Consider the following 14450-nt stretch of genomic DNA (forward strand, 5'->3'; position numbering starts at 1 on the left):
GTATTAGGAGCTATATGTACGAACAGCCTGCATAGAGGCACAACACCCTTACAGAAGAGGATGTCAGACAAGGTAAGCTACTGAATTTTATGTCAAGCAATCATTTGTAGGAGATTTGCAACACTAACATCACGACTGCAACTTCCTAAACAACCACAAAGGAATTCATCTTCTATAATCTTATCAATATGTTAAAGAAACGAGGGCTGACATATTCGATAGACGTATTAAAGGTGCTCTAAGTGATGTTGGGTGACGTCACTTCTTGTTGACATTCGAAGTATTTTCAAACAAAACGAGGCTTGCTCGCCCCTCCCTCCTCCTTATCCCGTCCCATCCCCCTCCCTTCCGTGCTTCCACGCACTAAACCCCCAACCCCCCACCCCTAAATCCTTCTCATCGGTTATTGGCTGGAACGCTGGAAGACTGTTATGTTTGGTGGTGCAGGTTGGCACAGTTTGTTTTTATTGGCGTTTGTGGAGCCTGGACTGTCTACAGAGACCGTGTTTTTTTACAGTGTGTTCAGGGGACAGGCAGCTAGCAGATAGTGAAGAGATGTTTGCTGTATGTGACAAAAAATGTTGTAGCCTAAAAAACGCGTGACATCGCTTAGAGCACCTTTAAGAGAACAAGGAGACTACTGAGCAGTGGGAGAAGTATTCAGATCCTTTACTTTAGTTAAGTAAAAGTATGTAAGTATCATCAGGCAATGTACTTAAAGTATTTAAAAGTACTCAATGTAGAGGAAAAGTCAGGTAATCATTTCAGCTGGACTTGTAGGCCGTTATATTGTTGGCTAGTTCAATTTATGATAAAACATTGTATTTTATAAACTACATGTGTTTTGTGCAAAAATCTTAATGTGTAAAGTAACTAGTAACTAAAGCTGTCAGATGAATGTAGTGGAGTAAAAAGGACAATATTTCTCTCTGAAATGTAGCCGAGTAGAAGTAGAAAGTGGCATGAAAAGAAAAGAAGTAAAGTACAAGTACTTAAAATTTGTACAGTACTTGAGTAAATGCACTCAGTCACATTCCACCACTACTACTGAGACTGCATATGCACAGAAGCCAGACGTTGGTGCTATAAGGCTGCTGCATAAACTCAGTCAAACCTCAACCAGAGAGGTGGCCGATCAGCAAACGCTCCAACTGAGACGGTGAAAAAGGAGAGAAAAGAAAGGAGAGATGGAGGGATGAGGCCAGGGGGAGAGGGTGAGCACAGAGAGGAGGATGGAAGATGCAGCAGGAGGATATCAGCAAAGGAAGACAAAGGAGGAGGACAGAGAAGAAGAGGGGGGAAAAAAGGGCAGGGAAGGAAGGAAGGACGGATGGAGAGAAAATAAAAAAGATGAAATGAGGAGAAAGAGGAGAAGGAAAGGACATCTGCTGCTAGCTGCAGGCTCTGAGTCCACGCCAAAGATGAGGTCAGAGCAGCCTGCTGACCACAGACACCGACCACCAGGCCCAAACACCTTCCTCTTTCTTTGTGCTGTAATTTTAAACTCTGGTGGATTTATGATGACTATGGTTAACCCTCATGTTGTCCTCGGGTCAAATTTGGCCCGTTTTCAAAGTTTTTTTGGGACGTCGAAATAAGTGCCCTCTTTGGGAAAAGCGTCAAAAATGTTGGAAAAAAAGCAGGCAAAAATGACGAAAAAAAACTTCAAAAACACCAGAACAAAGCGACAAAATGTCCAAAAAAAGAGATATAAACATCAGAAAAAGTTATAAAAAATGTGGGAAAAAAGTGAACAAAACACACAAAAAAGACAAAAACGTAAAAAATTTAAAAAGCAACAAAAACTTTGAGATAGGGACAACAAAAAGTGTTGACGGGAAGACATCACAAGGGTTAACTGCTCCTCAGATCTCTGCAGGGTAAATCCAGACAGCTAGCTAGACTATCTGTCCAATCTGAGTTTTCTGTTGCACGACTAAAACTACTTTTGAACGTACACACGTTCCACCAAAACAAGTTCCTTCCCGAGACTATTTAGCAGCAGCACTGTGGCGCTTTCTCCCATCCCGGAATGCCAGACCCTCCTAGATTTTTATGTCCCCGCGAATCACAATTGTTGCTGTAAGAAAGAAAAAATGATGCTGGATGATGATGATGAATGATGCCCTTTATGAAACGTTAAAACACTGTTTGTACATCAAGGCTCCGGACCCCCACTGACATCTGCCCATTACACATACTAAATATTCTTTGCAAAATTCCGCACTCAAGCCATTCAGCCTATTTTATTTCTTATGCGACAGTTATGTATATATTTGTTTTTCCGTATTTACTGTTTAATATGTTTTTTTGTTTGTTCATGAATGCACCTTTCACCAAGGCAAATTCCACATAAATGTACTTCTTGTGGCAATAAGACCTTTTCTGATTCTGATTCTGAATACAATAAAAAGTCAAACTGTTCAAAATACAGATCACGTCATTTCACAGATTTTCTCTTCTCTGCTTGCATTAAAAGACTCACATCAGAACATAGCACTGCATCCCTTATCTCTCTCTCCCTCCCCCTGGCATTATGACCTGTGTTAATGATGCATTATACATCTCGCCCCATTTCAGCGAGCATTACCTCCGTCTCAGCTGTCCATCAACCCTTTGAGCTACGCCAGGAGCACATCATCTTTTCGTCCCGCTCTGTCAATTGTTCTCTTTTAAGCTATCCTGGTGGCCAGATGCATGGACATGTTAAACCTCTTTGAAATGTTCCACAGCTTGAATGAAAACACATCATATGACGCTGTGACATATATTAACCTTCCTCACTATAAAATGATGCAGTATGAAACATGTGACTGTTCATATAGTCTTGTCCTTCTAAAGGTTTGGCTGTCGATTTGTTATTTTGTTCATGTTTTTGCTTCACAGTCGGTAGTGTCACCATGTTGCAAAAAACTCAGAAGTTAACCCTCGTGTTGTCTTCCCGTTGACCATGAACTTGTGTTCCTAGTGGGTCAAAATTGAAAATTAACTTTTTATGGCGCTTTTGTCACTTTTTTCAAAACCTTTTTTTAAATGTATGGGCAATAAACCTAACTTACATGACATTATACCACATTTTCGAGTTAAAAAAAGCATACATAAATTATTTTTACTATTAGTTAAGATCAGAAGATGTTGTGGTGGATCACAGACTTTCAAAGTTTAGTCAGGATATGGTTTTGAAACCATTTACATTTTTTTTTTTAATGCTATAAAATTGAATAAAACACCCAAAAATAATCATTATTTTTGTTTAAATGTTGTATGGGTTCCATACAATGTATATCCATGTTATTTTTGGGCAATTTGGTATATTTGGTATAATATGACAACACAAGGGTTAACTTGACGAGCACAATAATAATAATACAGCTGTGAAAGTGGTTGAAATCTATGAATAGTTAGAAAAGTTTTTCTCTCTAACTATATGATTGTTAGCCTAGAAATCTAGACCACCCTAGCGGCAGCAAATGTAATTTGCAGCCAGCGTCGTCTAGCAACTCTCCGTTGGCTTGCGAGCTGGAAAAACCAAACTCTAGTCAGGCCAATCACATCGTGTATAGAGTCGGTGGGAGGGCTTAACATAATGACGGCAGAGTTGTGACGGTTCTGCGTGAATTCCCTGCTACTTGAAAACAAAGAAGATGGCTGCTGCTGCTGGTGAACAGCGGTCTTTGGAATCGGCTTTGGCCGCGACTCTGGAAGACTTGGAGTTCAGCTTTTCTTTGAGAAAAGAACAAAGAATGGCACTGAAGTCATTCTTAAAAAAGGAAGATGTGCTCTGAGTTTTACAGACCGGATATGTTTAATCTATCAACTAGCGTTGCTCTGGTTGGTTGGAGAGCTATCCTATTGCGTGCAGAGGGAATTTGAAAGACAACTGTTTATCCCGCCCCTCGGATTGAGCCCTGCTAATGGTTAGTGGTGGTGGAATTTAAATCCCGATTTTGGCTCCTAACGATCACAAAAACAACGTAATCGAGAAAATTGATTATTTTGCACATTATATTTTGCAAGTAAAACTCTTATGTTGTCTGGTGTTCTGAAGGGGTATTCAAAAGTATGAAGGGGAATTTCACAGTTGAAGGTGTCTTCAATGTTGATTTGTTTGTTGTTTTCACTGTTTTTAACTTCAATAAATCCCACATCTCTACTAAAAGTTCTTTGGTCTATAAAATGTCAGAACATGGTCAAAAAAAATGTCAGTGTTTCCCAAAAGCCCAAGATGACTTCTTCAAATGTCTTGTTTTGTCCATAACTCAAAGATATTCTATGTTTGTTCAATAAATGCAACATCTTTACAAAAGTCAATGCGTAATCGTGTTAAATAATCAGGATATTGACCAAAATAATTGTGATTATGATGAAAATAAAATTGGGCGCACTCATAAAGCCCTGTTTCTCCGTAAAATTCACACACTGTAGTTCATTAGAAAAGGGCAAGGGTTTCATATCGGACAAAATGTGGAAGAGCCTGTGGTCTGTGGTGGATATTTTTCACCAGTTAAACAAGAACTACTGTCTGCCTGCAAATGTTAATTGAGCGAATAAAACTCTCTACATTCTTAAAATATAATAAATATGTCTCTTTGTCTGAGACAAAGACAAGGAGAGAGATTAACATTATTCTACTGAGAATACAAAACTCATTACTCTTGATCCCTCAAAGGCACCACAAACACATCGGATGGCCTGGTTTTGTGGTTATGTGTGTGTGTGTGTGTGTGTGCGTGTGTGTGTGTGTGTGTGTGTGTGTGTGTGTGTGTTTAACTATATTCGTGGGCAGTGTTGCACAGTTACTTTGAAAAAGTAACTGTACAAGTAATTTAGTTACTTTACAGATTACTTGATTTTAAAAGTAACTAAGTTAGATTACAAGTTACCTTATTAGTTACATTCAGCAGCTGCTGACAACACCCCCACAGCCTCAACATAAAAATGACAACCGGTTTACTGTGAGGCAGCTCAGCATTGCCAGTAGTAGGGATCTTGTTTATTATGGCACGAAACGAAGGCGAGTCAACCGTGTTAAGGGCAGCATTTCCTCTACAACATACTGCCCGACCAACTTCTTCAACTCTCCCCCACTTACTGGTTTTGCACCGAAGTCCAGCTTTTGTTGTTTGGGTGGTGGGGGACCTCCTGCTCTCTGCTTCGCACCACCTGGCGGGACTTGCTCTGTAAGTTTGACTGCAGTGCTGCGACTCCAAATGTTTCTTCAAATTTGACGTAGTGTTTTTGTAGCTAGACAGCACTTTGTCCCACCAGCACAGAGTGTACAGCGAACCTTAATATTGCCATCTTTAGCTGACACAAGCTCAAAATAGTGACTGTATTTCCAGCTAGAAAACGCGCATCTCTCTCATAGACTGTATATAAGATATACAGATCTCTCTCCTCCCTCCATTGTTGTTTACGTTTGTGTCGCTGCGTGGTACACGTGACCTGTCCACATGCTGAAAACGTGACCTGTCCACATGCTGAAAACGTGACCTGTCCACATGCTGAAAACGTGACCTGTCCTCATGCTGAAAACGTGACCTGTCCACATGCTGAAAACGTGACCTGTCCTCATGCTGAAAACGTGACTTGTTGTCGCATACGTGACTTCACTCCCCGAGATGCAAGAAGAAAGTAAAAACAATATATATTTGTATTAAGGAAAATGACAAAAATACTAACGCACAGTGACTTGGATAAATAACTTTAATCTGATTACTGGTTTGGAAATAGTAACGCGTTAGATTACTCGTTACTGAAAAAAGTGGTCAGATTAGAGGCATCACTGTTCGTGGGGTCCAAAAACCGGGAGTCAAGTATACTTGTGGGGTCCCGACAGCTTTGTGGGGCCAAAATGCTGGACCCCACAAGTTTAAAGGGCTGTTTGAGGGTTAAGACTTGGTTGTAGCATTATGGTTAGAATTAGGTTATGGTTTGGGTGAGGGTAAGGGTTAAGGTTAGGCATTTAGTTGTGATGGTTAAGGTTAGGGTAAGGGGCTAGGGAATGCATTATGTCAATGACGGGTCCCCACAAAGATAGTGCCACAAACCTGTGTGTGTGTGTGTGTGTGTGTGTGTGTGTGTGTGTTTGTGTGTAGCTACAATTCATATGCAGCCACATGCCAGAGCGCAGGTTTTGTTTCAACATTGGGGCGAACATGTTTGGGGGTCCTCTCACAGAAAATTGTGAGCATCAAAACACTTCATTTCCGGCATTCTGGTGAATTTTTATGAAACAATTCATGGTGCAAATTTCTTGAATTATGTAAAGGAAATTATTATTTGTCATATTCAAATCATCACGCGCGTTTCGGGATGTTTTTTTGTTTTTTAGGAATCATGTACATCTCTCTCAAATCGGTTAGGGAATGAGACATTGTTAAAGCCAGAAGCTCTACATAAAAGACATCAAATCACATCTTTATTTTTCACGCTCCTTCTGTGTCCTTTAACCCCTCGATGTATCCCTAAAGTAGACACAGTTCTTGATTTCCACACATGTTTGAGCCCCCCGAATTTATTTATTTATTACCTCTTTATTTTTTACCTCTTTTGGGGATTGGGTTGTCTTTCATATGTTTTGAGGGGGACAAATCTACTTCTTCTAAATATTGGGGCGGGGGGCGCATATCCTCTGCATCCCCCCAAAATCTAGGCCTATGGCTACATTTACTGTATGTGTACCATGAAATCCAGCAGATCACCGTCAGCTGGTTCTGCTGCCTCGAAGCTCGGCCTGTCAGCCACCAATTACAGCTCCCCGGCCGCCCGTAAAGCTCCAAGCATCAGAGGTAGGTCTCTTTATAGAAACCTATGGAGCGAAATTACTCTCTCTCTCTCTCTCTCTCTCTTTTATCCATCTCAGTCCTTATACTATCAGGCAGATTCCCCATCTTTCATATAAAGTGCCCTTGACCTTCCAGCAATATGAGAGGGGCTTGATAGAGCATCATAATGGGGCTCTATACTTTCCATGTGGTTGAGCAAGCCGAGCACTGCGGGCTAGCAGGACAGTTTGCTAAGGATTAGGTGTTAAAGTGTGTTGCCATAACTCGTCGAGCCCGTAAAACATAAAAACAGAGCAGGACAGGTGCTGGCTGGCTGGAGGCTGTGAAGTCAGGATGCTGGGGGAGTCACTTTGTCTTCTGTTGAATATAAAAGATTTTAACCCTTGGAGGATAATGTTGATGTTATTGTCTAGAAAAGACCCAAACCATCAACGTGGTTTAGGGCTGCAACTAACGCATATTTTCATTGTTGATTAATCTGTCGATTACTGTTTCGATTAATGGATTAGTTGTTTTGGTATAAGAATTGTCAGAAAATGGTGAAAAATGTGGATCAGTGTTTCCCAAAGCCCAAGATGACACCCTCAAATGTCTTGTTTATGTCCACAACTCAAAGATATTGAGTTTACTGTCACAGAGGAGAGAAGAAACTAGAATATTCACATTTAAGAAGCTGACATCAGAAAAGTTTTACTTTTCTTTTCATAAAAAAATAACTCAAACCAATTAATCGATAATCAAAATAGTTGCCGATTGATTTAAAGCTTTAGTGCGTAACTTTTTGATATTAATGAACGTCCGTTACATTAAAGCCATTGTCAAATGAGTTGCTACAAAGCTAATTAAGACTATCAGCTCCACACAACTCTCTCTGTATCTCTCGGTATGGCTATGTTCAGAAGATTGTGGCGTCTGGTGACTTTCGCGCAGAAACTCGAGTGAAGATAATTCCCTCTTCTGAAGAGTCCATCATGTTTTTTTTTAATCCTCCGTGTCCTCCTTGGTTACTAGCAACTGCGTGGAGGAGGGTTGGGGGCGCGTGTGCGATCACGGAAGGCTTGTATCATGTGGATGTGCCGACAGTGTTGTTGTCATTACTTAGAATTCCTCACGGGGGAGACAGAAACTATGCACTATAGCTTTAATAGTTGATAACCAACCGATTAATCGAATGATCTTTGCAGCTCTAGTAGTTTTAAGAAAACACATACTCAAAGGGCAGGAAATAGTGCATTTGTTGGGGACTATTTTCAGCATGATTAATCCACATTTGGTGCTCCAGCGAGTATTTGTGGCAGCAGGGCGGTGTGTGTGGGATTGAGTTCAAATAAATTACAGCGGGTCGATGGTTCATGGTGATGAAGAAACATGTCAGCCAGTGCAAGAGTGTGGCTCACTGATGAATAGCTTTTGGACAACAATGGAGCTCTTGGCTCAGGCTCACTGCTACTTTTTGGTTTAAAAATAAATATCTTTTGCTCTCTCTCATTCCCCCTGCTCTGGCGTTTCAGAGCCCCTAAACCAGAGACATTTGGAAACACTTCTGACCCGTTTTGGTTTGGAATCTGCGGGGTTGACACTGACCCCAACATCTCACTGCCTGACTGGGCCCATGACGTCTCATTCACTGAGACTAAGCTACTAACGTTACCACGGCAACTACCAGCAACGGGCGGAGAATACATCGCTTCCTCCGTGAGTTACCCAGGTAATGTAAACACCTTGGATAAGCTGGTTCTACTGTGGAAACTTTACACTACTCAACAAAAAATTTGAAACTTAAACTGATGTCAATGATCAAAATGTTTTTTTTTTCAAATTTCTTGGTGTTTTTTTCTGTTCCACACACCCGGCTTAAGACCAGTGCCGATCGATCTTTTGAGCCCGTAGCACCAAGACTTTGGAACACTCTGCCTCCACCCTTACGGTCTGCTGATTCTGCGGACTCTTGTAAAAATCAGTTAAAGACTGACCGTTTTAAACAGACCTTTTGTTGACATATCTGCACTTTATTCTTGATGTACTACTACTGTGATTTTAATAGTGTACTGCGTTTGTAACATGTATTGTCTTGTATGTTTTATGTAAAGCACTTTTGCATCTGTGATGAGCACTCCATGAATACATTTCACTTACTTACATGACATTACAAAACGTATTCTATTAAAATGTATGTAACGTGTGAATAAATGTGATTTGAGGAAAGTACCAGATGTACAATGTCAATCCAGTGAGGCACAATGACTGATGGGTAATCATGCTTGTCAATTTCCAGCAAAGTGATGAACCGATGTTCAAGCGTAACTCTCGCCAAAATGCAACCTATGGTCTTTTTGTGAATGTACCCGAGTCAAACTTTCGTTTAAAAGCATATTTAGGACGGAAGCGTCACGTTTAAGATTGACCGTTTTCTCGTTTTTCGGTCAAATGGCCTTTTGAATGGGAGTGCTAGGGGCACTTTTATGCTAGCCTCAAAATAGCTATTTTTAAAACACTAAGAAGGCTCGACACAACATGAAACTTTGCTCGAAGTATCGCCAGGGGTTCTACACATGAACGCAAGCATTGAGAACATTGTGTGTGTACAGAGTTTACTAAAAAGAAAGGTTTTGAACAACTCACTGTAGCTGTTGTTCTTCCGGTCACCGTCTATCGAGCCAGTCAGAAATAGTCGAGGGAGGAGAGTAAAGACGGAAAGCTCCAAAAGCTTAGTTCCATATAAATGCACGGATAATTTGTTGTTTTGTCGTCAGTGAAACACAATATTGACCTTGTAGTTGAAAAAGGAGCCTCATATAGGAATGACATTTCCTCCTATGGAGTCCGTTCATTCACATTCAGAGATCTCCTATTTTGGACTGGGAAAATGGCGGATAGCGTAAACAACAACTGCTAACGTGAGATGCTCAAAACCTTTCTTTTTAGTAAACTCTGTACACACACAATGTTCTCAATGCTTGCGTTCATGTGTAGAGCCCCTGGTGATACTTCAAGCAAAGTCTCATGTTGTGTCAAGCCTTCTTAGCGTTTTAAAAATAGCTATTTTGAGGCTAGCATAAAAGTGTCCCTAGCACTCCCATTCAAAAGGCCATTTGACCGAAAAACAAAGATACAGTAAATCTTAAAAGTGGCGTTTCCGTCCTAAATATGCTTTTAAACGAAAGTTTGACTCGGGTACATTCACAAAAAGACCCTAGGTTGCATTTTGGTGAGAGTTACGCTTTCAGTTCTTCCTTAAACAGTTCACTGTTCCCTTTGAACTGAGCTTCCCTACGGTTTGGAATCATACATCCCGAGATGCCCAGTTCAGATCAGGTGGGTGGACCGATTTGGACCGATTTATTTTATCATTGGTGGTTATCATTGCTTTTTTTTTTTTTCAGTGTAGCTGGCTGTAAAGGATGATGTGAGAGAAAAAAAAAAAAACGGAGGATGGATATAGAGGGAGGGGAAAACAGAAGACCTTACGAACACCTACTTGTCCCTAGATGCTCCTCCATCAGCGTTTTCAAAAAACAATTTGTCACCTAGGTTAGCTAACAAGAGGCCTAATTCACATTATCTGGAGTCGTGAAACCCCAAAGGCTGAAATCACAAAGCCTTCCAAGGCGAGAGCTGCTCCAATTTAGCAGTAAAACCCAACAAAATAAAGGGCTTTGTGCATACTGATCAGCCCACTCTCTATTCAGCTGTTCCCAGAGCTGCCCAGAGGTAAAACAAAACCGACTCATTAGTAATTCAAATCGGGCTGAGTCAGGAGGAGAACACAGTAGCTCAGATTTAAAGACAGAATTATCATCTGCTGGAAAATGAGAGATCCCCAGTGAAAGGTGGAGGGAGAGAAGAGAAGCTGTTGTGAGGCAAAAACAGATGAACGGACGTGAAGAGAGAGAGAATTATATATATATATATACAATAATATATATAGATAGAAAATGCCGCTACAGTTTCGTTACAGTCATTCTCTGGCTGCAATGACCGAGAGAGCAGATGTGTAAGACTCAGAGCGGAGTGTTTCAGACAGAGGGTGAATACAGGTATATTCAAACAGACAGCATAAGAAAAATGATGTGTTTTATGAACATTAAAGCATGTAAACATGTTCTAGTAGAAACCCCAAAACAACTATGAACCTGAAATTGAGCATGATATGGGCCCTTTAACTGCCATGTGACCAGTCGTCATGTGACAGGCCAACGGTTGCCAACATTTTGTAAGATATCATGCAAATTGTTGTGCATGCGTTTTCGTACAATATCATAGAAACCATTCATGAGAATGTGCTGTGTCAATTTGTGAGTCCTGTCTTACTCTGGAGCAGAGCGAACACATACTGTACATGTTTTGGGAACACCGCTGCTGTGACTGCCGCTGGCCCCTTCAGGTGTCAGAGAAAGAGAACGAGTGCTGAACAAAGAGAAAGAGCGAGACAGGAAGAGAGAGAGGTGGAAGGAAGCAGCACATTGGTATTCACGGCTGGTCTCAGCTCACCCATCCGTCCCTGCCTCTTTACATCACTTTTGCCCTTCAGTGCAGCAAATGTCTCACACACAGCTGGTGGAAACGACACGTCTGCTCGCTCAAGGGAAGCTGCACAGTCGATCATGCGCACACTCCTGCGAATGCGCGCATGTACGCTCACGCGCCAAGCAGACGCAAAAACAAGCTTTTTTTTAATTGCTACATGGGTGGATCAGATGGTCCATTTTCATTTTATCACACAGTTATGTGCATCATGATAACTTTGGGTCGTAAGTTCAATGCATTATTGATGGCTTGCATGGAGAAAAAGAAATCATCGAACCATAAACTCCCAGTAAAATAATTGCTGCTCACTCTTTGGAAGTTTTAGCAGCATTTCCATATGTTTATGATGCTCTGATTGATTCTCCTCTCAGTGGTACATTGCTGAGACTTCTGAGCGTACATATACTAAAAAGTCTGTCGGGTTCTTAGCAGTAAGACATGATGCAATATGAGCAGTACTCTGTTCTAATGAGGCTGCATCCCAAGACAAGCTTTGGAATTTTGGTACTGAACAGAAAATTGAATGTGAAGTGTGAGTCCAACTTTGTTCCCTCTGGGTTGGGAGTGAGTTACTGCTCCAAGTGAAAGTGTCTCTGGGCCTTTTTGCACCCACCATCCCAGTCACTCCCTGTTTGAACTGTTGCCCTCAGACGGAACATTAACCAAGTACAAATATATGCAGTTTGTATCCTACTGCAATAACCACCCTCAATGCTGCAAAAAAATAATGTGCATTATGGAAGCTGATTTGAAATAGATCAATGACAGAAAGTATGCATGTCTGTAGATGTATGTTCATACTGTTTTATGCAATGACTGGGTGTGTATAACTGTGTGTGTTTATATATGCTGCTAATGTTGCTATATGTTTCTATTTATTCTTTTTTTAAGTAACACTAGGACTTACATTATATTTTTATAGACTCAATGAATGATGCACTGACTGGAGAGCACTTTAAATTTCGTCGTACCAGTGACAATGACAATAAAGACCTATTCTATTGTTCATGAGTGAGGGTGTGCGACGTCAGCAGTGTTGCGGGCATTGTACCGGGCCGTTGTGGTAAAGAAGAAGCTGAGCCGGAAGTAAAAGCTCTCGATTTATCAGTCCATTAGTCTTTATCGATGACGTTTCATTCACGGGATTGTTCAGATTCCGCCGGATGTCCATCACCTTTCGCTTTCTTTGTGTTGGCATTCTAAACTCCGATCAATTTGGGAAACCAAAATCTTCCGAGCTAGAATTGACTTTCACTTCATGTTGATTTTTATTTTTTAATAAAATTCTCATCACACACTCAACAGCCATTTTAATTCCAGAGTTCGCTCCCCTACGTGTACATGTTCCACCGAAACAAGTTCCTTCCCCAGGGCTATTTTGCAGAGGTGCCGTACCTGCGCCCAACGCTTAGCGCCGCACAAGACGAGTGTGATTGATTTAAAGAAATGCCACTCAACCAGAGACCGTTTTTCTCCTATCCAGGAATGTTGTGTGGACTAGCCAGACCTTCCTCCTTAGCGCTGTGGAGATATGTTTGGCAATGCCAGACTATCAGTCCATCTAGATTCTGAACCTCACCTTTGGTCATGAGCTTTGGGTAGTGACCGAAAGAATAAGATCACGGGTACATGCGGCCAAAATTTGTTTCCTCCGTAGGGTGTGTAGCAACGAGAGATCTCCGCTCCGCCTAACAAGAAAGGTAATTGTCGGTCGTTATGAGCTGCTTGCATAATCAACCTATACGATCGTTTTCTGGGTGAGGACAATAAGACTCTAAACTGACCTTTTTGGAGAATGGTAAGAAAACATGCAGTTTGAAGACAAAGTGGAAAAAGAGAGATGGAGTGAGGAAAGGATGGAGGGAGACAGGGAAAGGAAGTGTAGCTTCTGTGACCTTATGATCCTTATAATTACATACGAAGGGATAAACATGGGAGCCAGGGGCTGTTTGATGTTAATTCAAGCTTTACATGAGCACATTACAGCAGAATTTGGACATTAACCAGGGGAGAGCTTCTTCCCAGAATACATCATAAAACGACTCAACCAGAGAGCAGGGATGATGGGCATTAGAAGATAATCTTCTAATAGAGACTGAGCTGAGGGATAAGGCTGTGGAGGGCTAAAGGATGCTGCTCATTGTGGGGATGAGGACATGTTGAACCTTTTAAATGTGGCACTTCTGTACCACCAATACATTCTCGCGTCAAAAAGCGACGCTTGGTCAGGTGCCTTTGGCGTTTGTTATTGAAAAAAGCCCTTTGGCATCATATTTAGACGCGCTTGGTCAGGACTCTTGGCTTTACTTTTTGACGCTCTGGGTCGGGATGTACATTTAACTGACATGCGGCACAAGAACGGGACAGTTAGGGGTTAGGGAGATGGTTGGTGGGGTTACAAAAAGTACGTTTCAGTGACACGCGGGACAAGAACGGAGCACGAAACCAGGTCTCCTGGGGGAAAGTCCTGTTTGACCCATCCACCACCCCAACCAACCTTCTTACGCTGATTTTCACTCTTTCATACTACTCTCTACCGTTGTAGCTCCTTATACTACGTCATCTAACAGCGGGTGGTTATTTTTGCGTTGGTATCCGTCTCTGAGAGCCACTGACCAAGTGTCAGTATTTTACGAGTTGGGAGTGAGAGAGGGGAGAGTCTTAAACATCTTGGCCTGACTGAAAGACTTTCATTTATGTTGTTTATTTGACAGGGACAGTGCTCATTAATCAACAGCAAAGTAACTGTAAATGAGTTAGCTCAGCAGGCTAACTTTCATCTGTTGTCCCTGGCCAGTTTTAAAATGGCAACCTAATAAAATAAAATGACTTAATACAGTCAGCACATAAAAGCAACATACACAGACCAACATTCAGACAGGCACAATGCACAACAACAAGTAACAAACACATCAAATAAAGACAGCAAGCACAAAACCAAGACAAATCTGCAATGACGGTAATGGTGGTGAAGACAACAACTTTCATCATCCCACGCTACTACACGTCACCAAACTGTGTCTTTTGTTATTGTTTTGATTGAGAGACCTCTCGAGGCAGAAAATTACATACTGTGCGTTTAAGATTTTCCTTCATTGGGACTGTAAGGGGCCGACAACAAACCAACTTTACAGT

At 41.4% G+C, this 14450-nt stretch overlaps 1 protein-coding gene across 2 annotated transcripts in view; it reads right to left on the reverse strand.

The window, feature by feature from the left end:
- The window catches only part of pik3r3b (phosphoinositide-3-kinase, regulatory subunit 3b (gamma)), a 287621-nt gene that overhangs the window by 98658 nt on the left and 174513 nt on the right, over positions 1-14450 (reverse strand). The window lies entirely within an intron of this gene.

Source organism: Sander lucioperca, chromosome 11 (genome assembly GCF_008315115.2).
Source record: "Sander lucioperca isolate FBNREF2018 chromosome 11, SLUC_FBN_1.2, whole genome shotgun sequence".
NCBI classification, from domain to species: domain Eukaryota; kingdom Metazoa; phylum Chordata; class Actinopteri; order Perciformes; family Percidae; genus Sander; species Sander lucioperca.